This window comes from Lampetra fluviatilis, chromosome 30, assembly GCF_964198595.1.
Source record: "Lampetra fluviatilis chromosome 30, kcLamFluv1.1, whole genome shotgun sequence".
Taxonomy (NCBI): Eukaryota; Metazoa; Chordata; class Hyperoartia; order Petromyzontiformes; family Petromyzontidae; genus Lampetra; species Lampetra fluviatilis.
The window spans coordinates 12,883,051-12,906,943 of NC_136304.1; the positions used below are offsets into that span (position 1 = coordinate 12,883,051).

The 23,893-nt window shown below is 41.9% G+C and overlaps 1 long non-coding RNA gene across 1 annotated transcript; it reads right to left on the bottom strand.

Annotated features, from left to right (window-relative positions):
• Positions 1–183: 183 nt before the first annotated feature.
• On the bottom strand, positions 184–14,503 carry LOC144943339 (uncharacterized). Its single transcript, XR_013639490.1, has 4 exons — positions 14,405–14,503; positions 13,403–13,510; positions 6,856–6,901; positions 184–330 (listed from the first exon to the last, which is right to left on the bottom strand). It is a non-coding gene; the product is annotated as an uncharacterized LOC144943339 (long non-coding RNA).
• Positions 14,504–23,893: the final 9,390 nt, after the last annotated feature.

A 23,893-nucleotide genomic window follows, 5' to 3' on the forward strand; every position in this document is an offset into this window, starting at 1 on the left:
CAAGAACAACAACAATAACAACAGGAAAAAGAAAAATAACCCGACGCACCCCCCCTGAATAAATACCCCATTCCGTAAAAGCAACATATATACACGTACCCCGGACGCCCCCCCCCCTCCTTCCGCAAGGGCCCCCCAACGGCCGACCTCACAAAAGTCTGCGCGTTTTGGTGCGCGTTCTCGCGGCGGGCCCGTCACAAGGGGCCGCCCCGGCTCGCCCAGTGGCGGGTGTCGACAGTCCGGGTGTGAGAGTGTCCGGCTTCGCTGCTGAGTGACCCCCGACCCCCCCGGGAGGGGTTGGCGGTCGTGGGCACGTCACTCCTGGTGCACCTGGAGATGGAACAGTCGGTGGCAGGTTAGGCGAAAGCAGCGAAGCCGGGGAGTCGGCGGACCACTCACACGTTTGGCCACGCGTGTGTGTGTGAGGAACACGGGGCGGCGCAATGAACGGTTTCAACCTGGAGGGGTGCACGTACCACCGACGCTTCCCCCACTTGACGCATACACATTGCGGCCGCAAGACCTGTATGACCTCCACGGGCCCCCGCCACGGCCGCACCAGCTTCGACGAGGTCGCCAGTGGCACAGTGGTTAAAAATAATAAAAATAAAGTGATTAAAATAATAAAAATAAATTCAATTAAAAAATAAATAAAATAAAGTGATTAAAAATAAATCAAGTGGTTAAAAAGAATTAAAATAAACTGTTTAAAATAATAAAAATAACTTCAAATAAAAATAAATAAAATAAAGTGAATAAAAATAAATGAAGTGGTTAAAAATAATTTAAATAAAGTGATTAAAATAATAAAAATAAATTCAATAAAAAAAAATAAAGTGATTAAAAATAAATAACGTGGTTAAAATAATTTTAATAGAGTGATTAAAATATTAAAAATAAATTCAATTAAAAAATAAATAAAATAAAGTGATTAAAAATTTATAAAGTGGTTAAAAATAATTAAAATGAAGTGATTATTATAGTAAAAATAAATTCAATTAAAAAAATAAATAAAATAAAGTGATTAAAAATAAATAAAGTTGTTAAAAATAATAAAATTAGTGATTAAAATAATAAAAATAAATTAAATGAAAAAATAAATAAAATAAAGTGATTAAAAATAAATAAAGTGGTTAAAAATAATAAAAATAAAGTGATTCAAATAATAAAAATAAATTCAATGAAAAAATAAATAAAATAAAGTGATTAAAAATAAATAAAGTGGTTAAAAATAATACAAATAAAGTGATTCAAATAATAAAAATAAATTCAATGAAAAAATAAATAAAAAAAGTGATTAAAAATAAATAACGTGGCTAAAAATAATAAAAATAAAGTGATTCAAATAATAAAAATAAATTCAATGAAAAAATAAATAAAAAAAGTGATTAAAAATAAATAACGTGGCTAAAAATAATTAAAATAAAGTGATTAAAATAATAAAAAATAAATTCAATTAAAAAATAAATAAAATGAAGTGAATAAAAATAAATAAAGTGGTTAAAAATAATTAAAATAAAGTGATTAAAATAATAAAAATAAATTCAATTAAAAAAATTAATAAAATAAAGTGATTAAAAATAAATAAAGTGGTTAAAAATAATTGAACAAAAGTGATAAAAATAATAAAAATAAATTCAATTAAAAATAAATAAAATAAAGTGATTAAAATAAATAAAGTGGTTAAAAATAATTTAAATAAAGTGATTAAAATAAGAAAAATAAATTGAATTAAAAAATAAGTAAAATAAAGTGATAAAAAATTAATAAAGTGGTTACAAATAATTAAAATAAAGTGATTAATATAATAAAAATAAATTCAATTAAAAATATATAAAATTAAGTGATTAAAAATTAATAAAGTGGTTAAAAATAATAAAAATAAAGTGATTAATATAATAAAAATAAATTCAATTAAAAAATAAATAAAATAAAGTGATTAAAAATAAATAAAGTGGTTGAAAATAATTTAAATAAAGTGTTTAAAATAATAAAAATAAATTGAATTAAAAAATAAGTAAAATTAAGTGATAAAAAATTAATAAAGTGGTTAAAAATAATTAAAATAAAGTGATTAATATAATACAAATAAATTCAATTAAAAAATATATAAAATAAAGTGATTTAAAATAAATAAAGTGGTTAAAAATAATTTGAATAAAGTGATTAAAATAATAAAAAATAAATTCAATTAAAAAATTAATGAAATGAAGTGATTTAAAATAAATAAAGTGGTTAAAATAATTTAAATGAAGTGATTAAATTAATAAAAATTAAATTCAATTAAAAATTAATAAAATAAAGTGATTAAAAGTAATTAATATAAAGTGATTAATATAATAAAAATAAATTCAATTAAAATATAAATAAAATAAAGTGATTAAAAATAAATAAAGTGTTAAAAATAATTACAATAAAGTGATTAAAATGATAAAAATAAATTCAATGAAAAAATAAATAAAATAAAGTGATTAAAAATAAATAAAGTGGTTAAAAATAATAAAAATAAAGTGATTAAAATAATAAAAATAAATTCAATGAAAAAATAAATAAAATAAAGTGATAAAAAATAAATAACGTGGTTAAAAATAATTAAAATAAAGTTATTAAAATAATAAAAAATAAATAAATAAATAAAATTAAGTGCTTAAAAATAAATAAAGTGGTTGAAAATAATTTAAATAAAGTGTTTAAATAATAAAAATAAATTGAATTAAAAAATAAGTAAAATAAAGTGATTAAAAATTAATAAAGTGGTTACAAATAATTAAAATAAAGTGATTAATATAATAAAAAAATAAATTCAATTAAAAATATATAAAATAAAGTTATTTAAAATAAATAAAGTGGTTAAAAATAATTTGAATAAAGTGATTAAAATAATAAAAAATAAATTCAATTAAAAAATAAATAAAATGAAGTGATTTAAAATAAATAAAGTGGTTAAAATAATTTAAATAAAGTGATTAAATTAATAAAAATTCAATTCAATTAAAAAATTAATAAAATAAAGTGATTAAAAATTAATAAAGTGGTTAAAAATAATTAATATAAAGTGATTAATATAATAAAAATAAATTCAATTAAAAAATAAAAAAAATAAAGTGATTAAAAATAAATAAAGTGGTTAAAAATAATTAAAATTAAGTGATTAAAATGATAAAAATAAATTCAATGAAAAAATAAATAAAATAAAGTGATTAAAAATAAATAAAGTGGTTAAAAATAATAAAAAATAAAGTTATTAAAATAATACAAATAAATTCAATGAAAAAATAAATAAAATAAAGTGATAAAAAATAAATAACATGGTTAAAAATAATTAAAATAAAGTTATTAAAATAATAAAAAAAAAAAATAATAAAAAAATAAAGTGAATACAAATAAATAAAGTGGTTAATAATAATTTAAATGAAGTGATTAAAATAATAAAAAAATTAATTCAATTAAAAAATAAATTAAATAAAGTGGTTAAAAATAATTTAAATAAAGTGATTAATATAATAAAAATAAATTCAATGAAAAAAGAAATAAAATAAAGTGATTAAAAATAAATAAAGTGGTTAAAAATAATAAAAATAAAGTGATTAAAAAAAAATTCTATTAACAAAATAAATAAAATAAAGTGAATAAAAATAAAGTGGTTAAAAATAATTTAAATAAAGTGATTAAAATAATAAAAAATGAATTCAATTAAAAAATAAATAAAATAAAGTGATTAAAAATAATCTTAATTTTAGAACTTTCGTGAATGCAGGAATTATTATTTGGTTCTTTCGGTTAAGTCACGTCTAAAGATAAAATAATAAATTAAATTAAATAATAGAATACGACGTTTCGATTGCAACACAAGCAATCATCATCAGGTATAATGAAATAGCGACATAATATCTAACCAGAAAACTATAGACAGACATATTAGCAGACAGATATCACAAGATGCTATGTATGTATCTTGTGATATCTGTCTGCTAATATGTCTGTCTATAGTTTTCTGGTTAGATATTATGTCGCTATTTCATTATACCTGATGATGATTGCTTGTGTTGCAATCGAAACGTCGTATTCTATTATTTAATTTAATTTATTATTTTATCTTTAGACGTGACTTAACCGAAAGAACCAAATAATGATTAAAAATAATTAACATAAGGTGATTAAAATGATAAACATGAATTCAATTAAAAAAATAAAGTGAATAAAAATAAATAAAGTGGTTAAAAATAATAAAAATTAAGTGATTAACATAATAAAAATAAATTCGATAAAAAAATAAAGTGATTAAAAATAAATAACGTGGTTAAAAATAATTAAAATAAAGTGATTAAAATAATAAAAAATAAATTGAATTAAAGAATAAATAACATAAAGTGATTAAAATAAATAAGGAGAGGTTTGGGGGTTTTAGGGGATAAGCGGTTTAGAGGTTTTGGGTGTTTCAAGAGTTATGTTTCGGGGTTGAGTGTGTTAGAGGTTGAGGGGTTTAGAGGGTTAGGGTTTACGGTGTATTTTGGTTAGGATTTCAAAGGGTGAATTTAGACGGATAGGGTGTTAAGGGTAAAGGGGTTGAGGTTTTTTTATTTGATTACAGTTTTGAAGGTTATGGGTTTAGAGGGTTCGGAGTTTAGAGAGTTGGGTGTTTAGAGGTTGAGAGGGTTCATGGGTTTTGATTGCTCGGTGTATTGATTTACAAGGTTAGTAGTTTTAGAAGGTTATGGGTTTAGAGGTTTTGATATTTAGGGAATTAGGGGTTTATAAGGTGAGGTGTTTAGTGGGTTACGGTTTTACAGGTTTAGGGGTTTAGACGGTTTGGGGTTTATAAGGTTAAGGGTTTAGGCAGTTAAGAGTGTTGGGGGTTTATGGGTTGCGGTTTTATAGGGTGAGGTGTTTAGACGGTTGGGGTCTTAAGGGAAAAGTCCTTCAGAGGATTTGGTGTTTAGAGGGTTAGAGTTTAGATCGTTTTGAGTTTACAGGGTTTAGAGAGTTACGTGTTTAGAGGTTTATGGGTTTTAGAGGGTTAGGGGTTTCGAGAGTTACGTGTTTAGAGGTTTATGTGTTTCGATTGTTGGATGTTGAATGGTTTAGATGGGTAGGAGTTGAGGAGGTTATAAGGGTATGTGTTTAGGGGCTTAGAGGTATCAGGGTTTCAAGGGTTAGGGATTTACAGTGTTAGGGGTTTAGTGGTTTGAGAGTTGAGGGTTTAACACGTAGACTTTCACAACTAATATTGTCCATAATAAAGTAGTTTTTTGGTTAGTCTCCAACATTAAATGGCACTTTTTGTTGATGTGACAAAGTTTACTAATTGGCTGTTTCGGGTGGTGGTTGGTTTAACGACACATTTATATTTACATAATCTAACAAAAAAAACCTTTATGGGTTTAGAGGGTTACAGGTTTAGTGGATTATGTGTTTAGAGGGTTAGCATTTTAGGGGCATAGGTGCTTTAAGGGCTAGGCGTCTAGAGGGTTCGTTCTTTAGAGGATTTGGGTTTAAATGTGTTGGGATTATGTTATGGATTTCGGGTTTTAGAACGTTAGGGTTTTGAGGTTTAGGGTTTTAGAGGTTGAGGATTTAGGAGGTTATGAGTTCAGAGGGTTAGGGGTCTAGAGGGTTAGGTCTTTAGAGGGTTGTGGTTTAGATTGGTTAGTATTTAGAATGTTAGGGATTTAGAAGGTTACGGTTTCAAGGTTTAGAGGGTTAGGGATTCAGAGGGTTTAGAGGTTTTGGTTTTTAATGGCTTAAACGGTTAAAAGGTTTAGAGAGTGAGGGTTTTGGTGGGTTAGGGTTTTAAGGGTAAAGGGGTTGAGGGTTAGGGGTATAGGAATTTAGAGGGTTAGGGGTTGAGATGGTTAGTGTTTTGGTGGTTTAGAGGTTAAGCTTTTAGAGGGCGAGGGGTTTAAAGATTAGGGTTATAAGGGTAAAGGGGTTGAGAGGGTTAGTGGTTTAGATGGTTATGGATTTAGATAGTTAGGGGTTTAGAGGGTTTTAATTGTTCGAGGTTTAGTGGTTAAGGTCTCTGTGCGAGTCCAACATGTTTGTATGAGTCTATGGTAAGATAAAAAAAGAGTTCAGTTTCATTTGTATATTTCGAAACAATTTGTTTACCTTTCCTGTGATGTTTTTGTATTGTATTTTTGTTGTTATTTTCTGACCCACCCGATTGGACGTCTGTGAAAACAGATCGTTATAGTTCATCAGATTCATCCAGTATAAATGAATATTCAAATTAAAATTATATTGACATCTGTGCGAATCTATGGATTTCTGTGTGAGTTTTTGGGCCTTTGAGTGTATGGATCTCTGTGTGAGTCTATGGGTCTCTGTGCATGTCTATCGGTCTCTGTGAGTATGGGATCGCTGTGTGAGTCTGAGTGTCTGTAGTAATGCATGAGTCTCTGTTGGAGTCTATGGGTTTCTGGGTATGGTTGTTTGTGTGAGTCTTACATGCACAAATTAACTTAAAAAGGCCATTGAGGGTTGCGGAATCCAAGTTGAATATTAAGTTCCCTGCAGTGCAAGCCAGCTCTCTAGTCGTGTCATCAAACACCCCCTTTAATTCTTTATAATAATAAAATAGACTTACTCCAGGAGATCCACACTGAGTCACAGTCGGGTCCTGAATTGTTTTTTTACATTTTCGACGAATGGATGATGAGTTCTTACACAAGTGGAGGAAACCGGAGCACCTGGAGAAAACCCACGTATACGAGGGGCAGCACTTTAAACCGTACAGGCAAAGATGGCGATTATCCCACTTTCTGTACTGCCTTCTCCTGGCCAGCCAGCCAGGAGAAGGCACCTCGATGCCCACGGGAAGGGGGTTTCACAACATTCACTGTGTGATCCACTCACCCTTGCTGCCTTCCACTGCTGGATTACAGGCTTGCAACACCACCGCCTGGCGAATAATAATAATAATTAAGTTTTATAGCGCGCACAAGAACGACTCAGAGGCAGGAGGAACCACAGCCGTGCAGGAAGGAAGCCACGTGGTGAGCCAGCTCCAACAATTGTCCAAGCTCTGCGGTCCTCTATGGAGGCATTATGCGCTAATTAATGACGAGTGTTTATACCAGTGGGGGAAACCGGAGTACCCGGAGAAAACCCATGCGTGTGAGGGTGAAACACTCTATCCCTGTACAGGTGAAGATGGCGATTAGTCCACTTGCTCTACTGCCTTCTCCTGGCGAGTCAGGTTATGGCACCTCGACGCCCACGGGAAGGTGATTTGCCAACATCATTGTGCGGTGATTCACCAACCCTCGCTACCTTCCACAGTGCTGGATTAGAGACGTGCGCTACCAACACCAGGCGAATGATAACAACAATAATAACTTTTTCTTCTTGGTTCTTTCGGTAAAGTCACGTAGAAGGGAAGTAATAAAATAATAAAAATAAAACATAATAAAACAATTCTCACGACGTTTCGGCCACAACGCAAGCAGCCGTCCTCAGGCGAAGAATGAAACACCCCAAGCTTGGAGCGTATATTTAAGCTGGGTTAGAGGGGGGGAGGTGGGAAGAAGAGCGCCTAAACAAAATAATTTGCATATCAAGAGGAATTCAGCATATGGAAAATGCGTAGGAGGTGGGCGGAGGGGGGGGTTCCAAATCAATACTATGCCCGTGCATTATGCAGGATTAGCAGCATCAAAGGGGGGGGGGGGGAGGGGGGGAGCATTAACAAAGGAAAGGAATGTTAATAGTATGTAGCTGTAGTTACTAAACAACCACGTAAAAAAAAAAAACTACAGTATAAACTGCATAACAAACTAAAGTATAAACTACATAGCATCATCAGTAAACTTACTATACTCTACAATAAGCTGAGTTACTAACAGTAAGTAATACATAAAAAAAAAATAATAACTTTCTACTTCTAACTTGAAAACAATAGGCGAAAAATAACAACAGGCAAATGATAACGACAGGCGAATGAGAACAGTAATTATTATTTCCACTTATAACCTGATAACAATAATTATTTCTACTTTTAACGAAATAACAATTATTTCTACTTATAACGTGATTACAACAATAATAACTATTTCTACTTTTAACTTAATAACAGGCGAATGATAACAGGCAAATGATAAAAACAGGCACCACATCTACGCCTCTATATAAGGAACGAAACAGGTGAATGTCTCCACAAATGCGGCTGTTGCCTGATGAAGGTAGTTGTAATTACTGGCGAAACGTTGTACTTAGATTGTAAATGTTGTGGCTTGACTCTCCAACACACTGTGAGCTCTACTAGTTACAAATTGGCATGTTCTGCATATGTGACAACCCTTACTAGTTGGCTGTGTCGGATGGTGGTGGGTTTTAATGACACATTTATATATTTACGCGATCTAACCCAAAAAGAAACCTCTATTATGGATGATATTGGTCGCGAAAGTCTACGTGTTAAACAAACCCGAAGGAATCAGAGGAAAATCGGCGTGACCACGGGAGAAGATGCAAATTCCAAATACACAGACATCAGGGTTGGGGTCAAAAATACGAATTCCAATATACCAGTTTAACACGTCGTCTTTCGCGAGGGAGTTTGCATCTCGCTCTGTGGTGCCTCATTATCTGACTCACCCAACCACTAAACTACGAAAGCCACCCACACACTCACTCACCCACTCACTCTGCCACCCACTCACCTTGCCACCCACTCAACCGCTAACTCACTCGTTCAAGCACACACTCAGCCACTCAATAACTTACCTGTGCACCCACCTACACACCCACTCATTAACTCAACGACCCACCCACCAACCAACTCAGTCACTTACTGACTTACTCACTCTAGACTCCACTCACCCACCCGCTCACCCAGCCACTTACCGACTCACCCACCCACCCAACCACCCACGCACTCAATCACCCACCTACCCACTCACCCACTCAATAAACGAAAACTTAACTATTTCTCACTGTACAAGCTAACGCCCACAGAGCTAGATAGATCTTTTTCAAAAGCGACCTTGTTACAAATGACAGGTAAACAAAGTGGCTTATCACATATACATTTATTGCAGCCAAATCATCTGAATGCAAGTTTATTCCCAATGCAGAGGAAAAACCCCGAGGACCTGGAGAAAAATTCACGTGACCATGGGGAGAACAAGCACACTCCAAATATACAGATGACAGGGTCGGGATCTAATCACGACCACCTGTATACTAGGCGAGGTAGTTAACATCCCACCACCGTGGCCCCCTACTCTGACTCACCCACTAAACCAACCACCCACTCACTCACTCAATCAGCCACCGACCCATTCATCGATTCACTCACGCAACTTACCCAAATACCCACTCAATCTCTAACCCATCCCACTCACTCACCGACTCGCCCACCCGTTAATTTGCACCCCCATCTTCTCAACCATTCATCCAGCCACCCAAGCACCCACCGAGTAACACTCACCCACTCACCCACCCAATAACCCACTAACCCATCCAGCACTCACCCACCGAGCTAATCAATCTCTAACCCATCAACTCGCTCTGCCACTGACTCTTTCAACCACAACTCACCCACGCACCCGCCCACTCACTCACCCAATCACTAACCCACCCACTCACTCAATTTCTAACCCACCCACTACCCACCTAACCTCATACCCACACACTCACTCACCCACTCACACACCCACTCACTCATCCATCCACTCGCATTCTCACCTAGCCACTCACCTACTCACCCAGTCACATACACATCCACGTACCATGCCACATACTCAATTTTTAACCCACACACACACACCCAACCACTCCGCCAGCTACTCAGCTACTCACCCACTAACCACGTCATTATTCACCCACCCACCCATCACTCAACCACCCAATAATTCAACCACCCAATAATTCAAGCAACCATTAACTCAACCATCCACTACTACCCACGAGCCTCTCACAAGTACCCACCCACACACTCACCAACACACTACACTGAATCTAAATTATGTTTATTTTACCAAATAAGGCTGACAGAGCTATATAAAATATTTTTCAGAAGTGACCTGGTTACAAATGATCGGTCAACGAAGTGGCTTATCACGTAATCATTTATTGCACCCAAATCAAAAAAATGCTTGTTGAATTTAAATGTGGAGGGAAATATACAGGCGTCAGGGTTGGGATAAAACCCACAACCTTCTGCATACCAGGCGAGGTAGTTAACATCTCGCCACTGTGGCGCCCCACTGTCTGACTCCCCCACCCACTAACCCACACACTCACCCACTCAAATACCCACACACTCGCCCAACTCAATCACCCACCCACTCACTCAACTACCGAGCCACTCACACACTCACCATGCCACCAAATCAATCACTAACCCACACTCATGCACCCAGCCACTCGCTCACTAAGCCACTCACCTCCGACCCACCAACCCATCCACTCACTATTCTACCCACCTACACACTCACCCACTCATCCACACACTAAACTAATATTAAATTTTTTATTTTATTTTATCAGGTAAGGCCCTCAGCTATATAGATCTTTTTCGGAAGCCACCTCAGCACAAATGACAGCTAAATGAAGTGGCTGTTCACGAATAAAGTTACAGCAACCAGATTCTATAAATGCATTTTCAAATATGGAGGAACAACCCGGAGAAAATTCCACGCGACCATGGGGAGAATATGCAAACTCCATATATACAGACGGAATGGCTGGGATAAAATACACAACCTTCTGTATACTAGGCGAGGTCGTGAACATCTCACCACCTTGGCGCCTTATTCTCTGACTCACCCATCCACTCACTCACACGCTGACTTACCCACTCAAACTCCCACATAAACTCACCCACCCACTCGCTGACCCCACTCAGTCAACAACTCACCCACCCACCCAACCACTCACTCCGTTAACCACTTTCTCACCCACCCACTCACCCTACGACCCCTCACCAAGCTACACACTCACCCACCAACACACCCATTCACTGACTAACTCACCCACCCACAAACTCACGAACAAAAAAACATACCCACTCAACCCATCGCTCACCCAACCCCTCACTCACCCACTTACTCATTCACCCACCCACGCACTCACCGACCCAACTCACTTCACCCACCCAACACTCACTTACTGAGCCACTCAATCTCTAACCCACCCACTCACCCAACCACCCACTCAATCTCTAAACCACACACCAATCCTGCTACTGACTCAATCTCTTAACCAAAACTCACAAACCCACCCACTCACTCACCTAGTGACTAACCGACTCACTCCATTTATAACCCACCCACTCATTCACTACCCACCTAACCTCCTACCCACACACACTAACTCACCCACACATCCATGCATCCACACACTCACCCACCCACTCACTCATCCATCCATCTACTCACTAACTCACCCAGACGTGCACCTACTCACCCACTTTAAGATCCACTCACCCTGCCACCTACTCAATTTATAACCCACCTACTCACCCACCCAACCACCCGCCGACTCCCTCAGCCACTTAGCCACTCACCCACTACCCACGTAATTATTGACCCACCCACTAATTTAATCACCTACGAACGTAACCACCCACTAACTCAATCACTGAGTCACTCGAACTTACCGACTCACAAAGCCACCCACTAAATCTCAAACCCACACTCATGCACTCACCCACCCGCCCACTTACTCACCAACACCCTTAACTAAATCTAAATTATGTTTTTTTCCCAGGTAAGGCCCACTGAGCTATATAGATTGTTTTGAGAAGCAGGGTTTGGATCGAACCTACGAACTTAAAAATACCAGGCAAGGTAGTTAACAATTTGCCAACATGGCACTCCACTCTCCGACTCTCCCACCCACGATAACACACACTCAAACACCCACCCACTAACTCAACCATCCATTCATTCAACCACCGAGCCAAGCACACACTCACCCACTCACCAAGCCACCCACTCAATCTCTAGCCCACACTCACTCACCCAGCCACTGACCTACTACCCATCAAACGTCGCACTCACTCATCCACTCTCCCACTCGGCCACTCATCTGCACACTAAATGAAAATTACGCTTTTTTTATTTTACCAGGTAAGGCCCTCAGCTATATAGATATTTTTCAGAAACCACCTGACCACAAACAACAGCTCAATTAAGTGGCTTTTCACGTATAAAGTTATAGCAGCCTAATTCTATAATTGCATGTTTTAAAATGTGGAGGGAGAACCCGGAGCACCTGGAGAAAATTCCACGTGAACATGGGGAGAACATGCAAATATACAGGTGTCAGGGTCGGGATCGACCTCACGACCTCCTGTAAAAAAGGCGAGGTAGTTAACAGCTCGCCACCACGGCACTCCACCCACTCACCCATTCAAACACCCACCAACCCACTCACAAACCCACTCACCCTGCCACCCACTCAATCTTTAATCCACTCACTCAACAATTTACTCACCCACTCACCTATTCAACTATTCACACCCCCACTCACACACCCACCCATTCACCGACTCAACCTCTAACCTACCCACCAACGCACTCCACAACCCACCTACCCACTCACCCACCCAATAAACTAAACAATCTTTTTTATTTTACCAGATAAGGCTCAGAACTATATTAATATTTTTCAGAAGTGACCTAGTTACCTGATTATCACGGAGACATTTATTGCAGCCAAATCCTCTAAATGCATGTTGATCTTAAATCTGGAGAGAAAACCTGGAGGACCCGGAGAAAAATCCACACGACCACGGGGAGAACATGCCAACTCCAAATATACAGGTGGAAGGGATGGGATCGAATTCACAAACTCCTGTATACTAGGTGAGGTAGTTAACATCTCACCACCGTGGTGCCCCACTCTTTGACTCACCCACCCACCCAATCACACACTAACAACTCACCTGCTCAACCTTCGATATTCACTCACCCACCCACTAACTGACCCACCCAACAATCTACTCACCCACCCACTAACCTATTCACTCAACTCCTCACTCACCACTCCCCCACACAATCACGCACTGACCTACCCACTAACTCACTCAGTCAGTCACTAATTCACCCCTCACTCAACCATCCACCCATTCATGCTACCATCCACTCACTTACTTATCCAGGCACTCACCTACTCACCCATTAAGCCACTCACCCACACAATCACCTAGTTACCCACCCACTCAATCTCTAACCCACCAATTTACTCATCCACTCACCAACCCACCTCTCAGCCACTCCCTCACCCACTTCAAACTATTCACTCACCCACCCACTAATTCACACAATCACCCACCACCCACTCAATCTCTAACACACTCACTCACCCACCCACCCACCGACTCACCCATTGACTCACCCACCAACTCACTCACAGACCCACCCAGTTAATCACCCACTCTATGTGTAGTCCTCACCTCTTCCAGTATTGTGAGATATTCTTCCTCCCTCCCAGCGGTATCTTCACGACAACGCCCTGGGGGGTGGGCAAGCCTCTCAACGAGTCGGGCGAGCGGGGCAACAGCCTGGTCATGTTGGGTTCATAGCGCGGTGCGGCACACGCATACACACAAGCAGAACACACACATATGAACACAATAACAACAGTGGGAGCCACTCACGCGATAGGGATGGGCCGCATGGTCCACTCCAGCTCGATGTACGGCTTGCCCGGATACAATGTTAACTACCTCGTCTGGTATACAAGAGGTTGTCGGTAAGATCCCAACCCTGACACCTGTATATTTGGAGTTTGCATGTTCTCTCCGTGGTCAAGTGGATTTTTATTCTGGTCCGCTGGATTTTCCCTACACATTAGAAACAGGCGTTTAGAGTAGTTGGCTGCTATAAATTTCCATATAAGGCACGTTGTTGACCTATCATTTTTGGCCAGGTCACTTCTAAAAAAAGAGTTATGTTACTCAGTGAGATGGTTGAGACACAGGTGATGAGCCTGTGTGTAAGGGGTTGAGTGAGTGAGCGGTTTAATTCATGATTGAGTGACTGATTGGTTGAGTGAATGGCTGAGTGAGTGAGTGAATGGTTGAGTGAGTGGCTGAATGAGTGATTTATGGAGCGATTGGTTCAGTGAGCGAGCGGGTGGTTGAGTGAGCGAGTGAGTGGTTCAGTGAGTGAGTGATTGAGTGAATTAGTGAATGGTTGAATGAGTATTTGAATGAGTGAGTGTTTGAACCAATGAGTGAGTGTTTGAGCGCATGAGTGTGTGGTTGAGTGAGTGGTTGAGTTAATGACTGAGTGATTGATTGAGTGGTTGAGGAAGTGGATGGTTGAGTGAATGGTTGAGTGAGTGGTTGAGTGAGTGAGTAGTTGAGTGAGTGGTTAAAGTTAGTGGATGAGTGAGTGAGTGGTTTTATGAGTGGCTGAGTGAGTGAGTGGATGAGTAAGTGGCTGGCGCGCACCTTGGCTGCGTTGTCCAGAGTGTCCCGCTGGTGCCGCCCCACTGTGTTGCTGCACTCCGCCAGGGTGAGAGCGGCGGTGCCGTGCCCACAGCTGCTCCAGCGACTACGCCATCTTGCCCAGCCCCTCCTGGCGAGCACGCAGTATGCTCTGGAGCTCCCATCACATGGTGCTGGCAATCTGAGACACCCGCCTGTAGCACACACACAGAAGAAGAGATACGGGAATGGATTAGGGCGACCCGGGTGACGAGAAGTTCACTACTTTGCCCGGTATACAGGAGGTTGTAGGTTTGATCCAAACCCTGATGCTTACATATTCAATTCTGCTCGTCCAGGCGGGGAGAATCCAATCACATTTATTCGATGCAATGTTTCTCATGGGATATAATAAGCGACAACATTTGGACCCCAAACCGAGAGGATTCTGGGATGTTTGTGATTTTTTGGCAATAACTCTGGAAAGAAATGTCGCAGACCCATCAAGGTGGGACTCGTCCAGCGACATAATGGTTGAGTGACTGGTTGAATGAATTCGGGAATGGTTGAATGAGTGAGTGGTTGAGTGAGTGGTTCAGTCAGTTAGTGGTTGAGGGAGTGAGTGGCTGAGTGAGCGAGTGGTTGAGTGATTGAGATAGAGTGACTGAGCGGCTGAGCGGTTAAGTTAGTGAGTCGTTGAGTGAGTGTGGCTGATTGAGTGAATGGTTGAGTGAGTTAAAGAGTGATGGTTGAGTGGTTGAGTAAGTGATTAAGTGAGTGAGTGGTTGAGTGAGTAAGTAGCTTCGTGAGTACGTAGCTTCGTGAGTGCGCGGCTGAGTGGTTGAGTGTGTAGCTGAGTGAGTGGCTAAATGAGTGAGTGGCTGAGTGAAAGGGTGAGTGGCTGAGTGAAGGAGTGAGTGGCTGAGTGAGTGAGAAAGTAATTGGTTGAGTGGTTGAGTAAGTCATTAAGTGAGCGAGTGGTTGCTCTAGTGAGTGGTTAAGTGAATGGTTAAGTGAGTCCCCAAGCCGAGAGGATTCTGGTGAGTCGTTGAGTGGTTTGGTGAGGGGTTGAGTGAAAGGTTGAGTGAGGGGTTGAGTGAGTGAGTGAGTGGTAGAGTTAGTCGTTGAGCGAGTGGTTGGGTGAGTGGTTGAGTGAGCGAGTGCTTGAGTGAGCAAGCGAGTGGTTGAGTGAGTGAATGGTTGAGTGAGCGAGCGGTTGAATGAGCGAGTGGTTGAGTGACTGAGTGAGTGAGTGGCTGAGTGAGTGGCTGAGTGAGTGAATGGTTGAGTGAGTGAGAGCGTGATGGTTGAGTGATTGAGTGAGTGGGTGGTTGAATGATTGGTTGAGTGGTTGAGTGAATTATTGAGTGAGTGAGTGGTTGAGTGAGTGAATATCTGAGTGAGCGAGCGGCTGAGTAGTTGAGTGAGTCGTTGAGTGAGTGTGTGGCTGAGTGAGTTTGTGGCTGAGTGAGTGAATGGCTGAATGAATCACAGCTATGATAAAAATGGACATCAGCATATAAGTGGTCTTGTATTCACTCAGTAAATGAAGTTTAATATAAAATTGTACACTCACAGGATCGAAATAAAGATGACATTGCACATCGGAGTAAACCGAGTCGTGGCTATGATTAAATTTTGCATTAGCATAACATTGATTTATTAGCATACAAAATGACTTTTTGCAGAGCGATTTAATACAAAAGTCTGATAGACTACATGCATTTTTTTAAAATAAAAAGTACATACAAACCAGGCATCAATACCGTTGCTTTGTATGATCTGTGAAACGCAGACATTTTCAGATAAAATCGGACATTTTGAGCTTGCTGCTGTATCGACTGAGTGGAATCAATACAATTAGTATCGATTCACAATCAACAAAGACCATATATGGGAAAATCTCTGATCGGTGATTTTTATTGCATCGTATTGCAGCGCCCCTTTGATGATGTTATAAAGCACTTGCCCCAACAGTCTGTTAAAGGCTACACGGGGATCTTTGTGTGCGAGTAGCTCACAGATCCTTGAGAGATCTGAACACTGTCCGATCATCAGCGAGCTCCTCCGGCAGGCGAGGCTGCGTTGGCGGTTGTCTGTGCATTAAGAGGTGTTAACTATCCCACGCAGAGGAGTCTGCTTACAGGACATAAGAGGTTCTTCACGTACCGTGCCCCGTGTCACCTGAATGTTAAATGGGGCTCCGGCAATTCAGTGTCCACCGCCGAATCATCTTTCACCATCACCACGCGTCCATTAAGGCCAATGTGACGAGGCCATAAATAGACAACGCGTTATAACGGGGGGGGGGGGGGGGGGGTGCGCCAACCCTGACCAGCTGTGAACCACCTCATGTCGCCCGCAGCCACCAGTGGCCACAGGGAGTTCTGGATGGGTGCGAGGGGCTAGTAACCCCCCTCCACCTTCAACTAAATCACCACACATTCACGTGCGAGCCCTTGGGTCTCTCTGATGAGTCTATGGGTCTCTGTGGTGAGTCTATGTTCTCTGTGCAAGTCTGAGGGTCTGTGCGTAGTGAGTGTATAGGTCTATGTGTGATGACTCTATGGGTCTCTATGTGATGGATATCTGTGGTGTACATATCCTGGCACAAGCGCCGATAGTGGAGAATGCTCCTCCCACTACTCCTGCTTGTTGTTGTGCTCGGGAAGGAGAGATAATACTAGACTAAAATCTCAACGATTTTCATTTCACCAGGTAAGGTCCACTGAGATAAACATCTCTTTTATTACGCACTTTTATTTAACTCACTCTGTCTGTTGTTGTCGTATCCTCAAATCTTGCAACTCAATTTTAACCCACTTCCCAATGTGGTATCGACTGCAAACTTGGTATACTTATGTCATACTGATGACAAAACTACATTCTATAAAAAAAAAGTAGTTTTAAACATTCATTTTTATGTTATGTTTCGGCTTGGGTCTAATTGTCCACGCTCAACTGACGTTGGCTGTAAATCACCATGGTTCCTTACGTTATGGCAAGCATCGGGGCCACTTCCTGGAGTCGTGGTACATTTAATTTAATTAAAGCGTGTTTAAAAAAACAAAGTACTTGCCACCAATAATAGCTCAACGAAGTGGCTCATCATCGCGTGTAAATTATAGCAGCTAAATACTTTAAACGAATATTCATATTCTTGGTTCTTTCGGTAAAGTCACGTAAATAGAAATAAAAAAATTAGTAATGAAAATGAAATAAAAAAAAAATAGATTTTTTGTTTTCTATTTAGGTGACTTTACCGAAAGAACCAAGAATATTAATTCCTGCAGTCACGAAAGTTTTAAGTCAAAACTTTAAACGAATGTATCTTAATGTGGAGAGAAAAACCGGAGGACCCGGAGAAAAATCCACGCGACCACGGGGAGAGACAGAGACACGCAAAGTCCAAATATACAGCAGGCATCAGGGTCGGGATCGAACCTACAAACTCCTGTATACCAGGCGAGGTAGTTAGGGGGGAAAGCAAAGACAGCGAGAGGGAAGATAATTAGTCAAACTCACACTCAGTATTACTCACCAACCATGATACACTCACCATCACACTCACCATGATACTCACCATGATACTCACCATCTTACTCACGCATTCACCATCATACTCACACACAAGACCACACACATCAACAGTCGACATTCACCACTACGTGGGGGTGACATCACCACAATAACCCAGGTGCCATGGATTGACGGCTGTGCCAGGCTAAGTGCAGGAGGAGGTCACGGGCCAGACTCAGGTGCCATGGGCCGACTGCTCTGCCTGGCTCGGTACAAGAGGAGGGCTAGACCCTGGTGCTATGGGTGAACTCGTGTGCCAACCACCTGCACAACCACCACAGTAACAACCACACAACTATAATCACAACAATAACCACGACCAACAACTGTAACCACAACTATAATGTAACCACAACTATAATGTAACCACAACTATAACTTAATCACAACTATAATGTAACCACAACTATAATGTAACCACAACTATAACTTAATCACAACTATAATGTAACCACAACTATAACTTAATCACAACTATAATGTAACCACAACTATAACTTAATCACAACTATAATGTAACCACAACTATAACTTAATCACAACTATAATGTAACCACAACTATAATGTAACCACAACTATAATGTAACCACAACTATAATGTAACCACAACTATAATGTAACCACAACTATAATGTAACCATAACTATAATGTAACCACAACTATAATGTAACCACAACTATAATTCCCACCAGCCACGCGGCCGTCTGGGAGTGCCTCTCAGCAGCAGCAGCAGGGCCGAGCTCTGCTTGAAGCTGCGCCGTGAACTCCGCAGAACGTGACGGCTGTGGGCCAGGCGCCTCCACTGTCTCCTCCCACCGCCGCCGCCACTGCTGATGTGGACACACCGCGCGAGGTTCTCACCTTCAGGCTGAGTCGACGTAGAGGAGGCCCAGCGAGCCGCCGCTTCAGAAGCTTTCGCTCGCCACTGACGGTGGCCGTGAGCGGGAATCCAAACCAGCCGCTCGCCACCCACAATCCACAGCGCGCGCCGCCTCCACCCGGCCCCAGCGTAAGTAGCAGCGGGGGGAGGGGGGAGGGGCATGGGGGGTGAGGGGGAGGGGCATGGGGGGTGAGGGGGGAGGGGCATGGGGGGTGAGGGGGGAGGGGCATGGGGGTTCGCGAGGGGGGAGGGGACATGGAAGGTGGTCGCGAGGGGAGGCGGGGGGGGGCATGGGGGGAGGAGCTCATGGCTGTGACATCACGGAGGGGGGGGCGTGGTTACCTCGTACCGCCCCGCGTCTCGCGCCACTGGCAGTTTGGCCGTTAGAGATGTCTATGTAGTTTATACTTTAATTGTTTACGTGGTGGTTTAGTTACTGCAGCTATATACTATTAACATTCCTTCCCTTTATTAATGCTACCCCTATCCCCTCCCTTTGATGCTGCTAATCCTGCATAATGCACGGGCATAATGACTTTAAACCCACCGCCCACCTCCTACGCATTTCACAAGTAGTACTAATCACATACCTGCATTTCCCATAAATATGCTAAATTCCTCTTGATATGCAAATTATTTTGTCAAGGCGCCTTTCCCCCCTTCCAACCCAGCTTAAATATACGCTCCAAGCGTGGTGGTGTTTCATTCCTACCCACACACTCACTCATCCACAAACCCACTCACCCCCTCACTCATCCATCCACTCACATACTCACCCAGCCACTCACCTACTCACCCAGTCACATCCACATCCACTCACCATGCTACCCACTCAATTTCTAACCCACCCTCTCGCCCAACCACCCGGCCACTCCCTCAGCAACTCACCCACTAACCACGTAATTATTCACCCACCCACCCATCACTCAACCACCCAATAATTCAACCACCAAAACATTCAACCACCCACGAACTCAACCACCGAGCCACTCACACTCACCCACTCAACTACTGAGCCATTCATACACTGAACCACTCACTAAGCCACCCACTCAATCACTAACCCACACTCATGCACCCAGCCACTCACTCACTCAGCGACTCACTTATGACGCATCAACCCATCCACTCACTCATCCACCCACGCACCCACTCACGCACGCACCCACTAATCCACACATGCACGCACCCACTCATCCACACAATAAACGAATATTTAATTGTTTTTCATTTTACTGTAGAGGCTCACTGACCTGGCCCAGCTTCGGCTCAGGTCCGACACTCAGCCACACGAGCCTGGCCCTCACAAGGACACAGACCTCGCTGCTCTGAGGTCGCCCCTGGCTTGCCCTGCTCGGCTCTTATAAGTGCAGCGAGTCAGGGTAGTCCCAGGGCTAGCTAGCTGGTCTTCAGTCGTCACTGGTTCTTCTGCTCCAACGACTGCCTCGAGTTCTCTCACGCACCGCCTTATATAGCCAACTGCCCCCCGAGGGGCGGGGCTGTATGCGGACGTTGATGTAGACACCCCGCGCACGGACCGTGATGTAGACACCGCAACGTAATGGCTTGCTACACCCCGGTACGTAACACCTCTACATCTCGATTTAAAGCTTTCGTGACTGCAGGGATTCATCTTCTTAGTTCTTTCGGTAAAGTCACGTAGAAGGGAAGTAATAAAATAATAAAAAAATAAAACATAATAAAATAATTCTCACGACGTTTCGGCCACAACGCAAGCAGCCGTCCTCAGGTGAAAACCAGGTCTGTCGAGGTGACAGCGTCTGAATGAAATACCACCCGAGCTTGGAGCATATACATAAGCTGGGCGCCTTGACAAAGGAATTTGCATATCAAGAGGAATTTAGCATTTCCATGGGAAATGCAGGAATGTGATTAGTACTACATATGCCTGTGCATTATGCAGGATTAGCAGTATCAAAGGGAGAGGATATGGGAAATGCAGGTATGTGAATAGTACTAATTCAGCATCAAAGGGAGGGGATAGGGGTAGCATTAATAAAGGGAAGGAGTGTTAACAGTATGTAGCTGCAACAACTAAAAACAACGCGTAAACAACTAAAGTATAAACCACGTAGTATCATCAGTATACTTACTATACTCTACAATAAGCTGAGTTACTAACAGTAAGTAATACATTACAATTCTACGTCGTAAAAATGATATAATATGCTTCCATCTAAACGTTATTCTCTTACATCACACGAGTCTACACCGTACTATATACTGCCATAGACAAACCCAACATTAAATTATATACTGTCTCTGTGTTTGTATATTTGGATCGCCTCATGAACGACAATTTCAACCGAGAAGATGGATTCGGGCTTAGCAATCATTGGAAGGACGTAATAAACCATTTCGGATCTTAACTGATTGTGTTCACGTTTACGGTGACTTTCAGCGGCTGCTGCTTCAGCTGAGCGCTGAAGCAGCAGCCCCCCCCATCCCCGGACCCCTCCCCCACCCTCCACTTCTCACCCTGACGCCACACAACCCGTGGGTAGGCGATGCCCTCTGGTGGACAAGGCGAGGTACAGGCGGCAGCACGAGACGCCAGCAGCGTTGCGCTGCCAGGGTTACTCTCCCGAACACCTCCGTACACTTACACACACCTACACACACCTCTATACACTTACACACACATACACACACACCTCTTTCCACTTACACACACCTACACACACCTCTATACACTTACACACACATAACCACACACCTCTACACACCTACACACACACCTCTATACACTTACACACACATACACACCTCTACACACCTACATACACACCTCTATACACTTACACACACATACACACACACCTCTATACACCTACACACACCTCTATACACTTACACACACATACACACACACCTCTACACACCTACACACACACCTCTATACACTCACACACACCTACACACACACCTCTAAACACTTACACACACCTACACACACACCTCTAGACACTTACACACACGTACACACACCTCTAGACACTTACACACACCTCTATACACTTGTAATGTAGTAACTCGGCGGGAGACGACTTCACGGGTAGCACACTCTTTTATTTCACCAACTATAGTTACACGGGTGACTAACACCAGCTATAGTTACTCGGGTGACCAACACCCACTTAGTTACACGGGTGGCTAACACCAGCCTAACCCACACGGTTCTCCTGGCTACACCAACATGGGCTCTTACGCCCCGTAGCCTCTCGGGACACACCCAGCCGGGGTGTCCGTCTCGACTCTGGGTCCCACAGTCCCGACCCACATGGGCGTCGGACCACAGGTCCCACAGTCTCTCGCCTCCGAGCCACACAGGGCCCCGGTCCTGACAAGGACAGCGGGACTAGGGGTCTCAGGGCACTACTTCTTCAACTCCGTCTTCAATCTTCAACTGGTTAACAACAACCACAAGTGCTCCCGCGCGTCCTCTTTTATGTCCATCCTGCGGACGTCGCTGAGAGCACCCATCCCATTTGACCAATCACTGCGCGCTGCCCACGATCCCCTTTTCTCACCTCATGTCAGCGCGCACAATCCCCTACGCCGCCCCGTACTCACTCACTCCCGGCGCGCGCGTCCACACCACGCCCACATGCGTGCCCAACCCCGCACCCCGCGCCGCCCCGTAATCCATCACTGTCGGCGCATGTCAACACCACCACTACATCACCCCCTACCACATAGCTCGCAGCCGACCCGGCTGCTATAAAAATTTATTACTCCCCCACCCCCCCCATGTGTGCCCCGTAACACAACAACAATCACAACAACACAACAAGAACAATATGTACAATCCGGCGAGTGACAACAATAAATGTGTATGCAAGAAAAAAAAATTTCCGACTCGTGCAGCGTCCCATTCTTTCCGAGCGCCCCTTGAACGGGACATTACCCCGGCAGAGGGGAAACGCGGCGGCGAGCTCGGGTTAGAAATTTTTTTTTTTTTCTTCTTCATGAAAAGTGTTGTGTCCTAGCACGAGTCCGCCTTGCCGGTCCGTCGTACGGCACCCGATGCGGTTGACCGTCCGGTGGTTCCGGCAGTCCAGGAAGGCACGGGCCAGGCATCGGAGATCCGCGCGTGCCGCGGGGTTCCGGTTCCCGACGGTCAACAGCCGTCAGGTCCGAGACACCTGGGGGTGGGTCAGGCAGAGACACGTGAGGATCAGCCTGCGACACATCACTCCCCGAGTCGACGGCCACATCACACGCCCGGTCGCCACGGCATAAAGTGGGGTCACGCGGTGCCGCGAAGGGTTTCAGTCGGGAGGGGTGCACGTACCAACGGCGTTTTTCCCATTTAATCTGTATACTCTGGGGTCGTGCAACACGCAGAATTTCCACCGGTCCCCTCCATGGTCTCAACAATTTAGGGGACGTAGCCAACGGTGTATGTGGACAATGCAGCCAGGCCTTATCGCCTGGTTTCCAATCGTGCGTATGCACCCTTCGTCCATGCAACCTTTCGTTCGCGATCTGCCGAGACCGCGAATTCAATCTCGCAGCCTCTCGCGCTTCAGCCAGTTTGGCGATATTAAATTTGATGTGGTCTGTTGGATCTATGCCCTGTTTTCCGTTATTCATATTAAGAATAATTAAGAAAAAAAAAAACTATTTCTCTTTTTATTATATCTATATATACCTTTTAATTAAATAATGAAAACAACCCACTACAAACACACCAGGAATCTGTGAAACGGCCATTAAACTGGTAAGAAGTCGGTGACAGAGAGGTCATAGACATCCAGATGGACAAAAGATGCATGGACTAACCTCCCAAAGACATCTGGAGATGTACAGATAAGGTGCAGAGCAAACAACGGTTGAAACTCGCGTTTTCTTAACGTTTTCCTTACCGAAAAGTAGAAACTTAACATAGATAATTAACCAACAAACAATAATTTTATTATTAGTAATTCCCTTATATTCACCGCATACATATTATTTAGAAGTATATGTTTCCTATCTACACGACCTTCCGAAAAACTAAAGAGTACGAATTCCAGAAAGCTTAAGTGC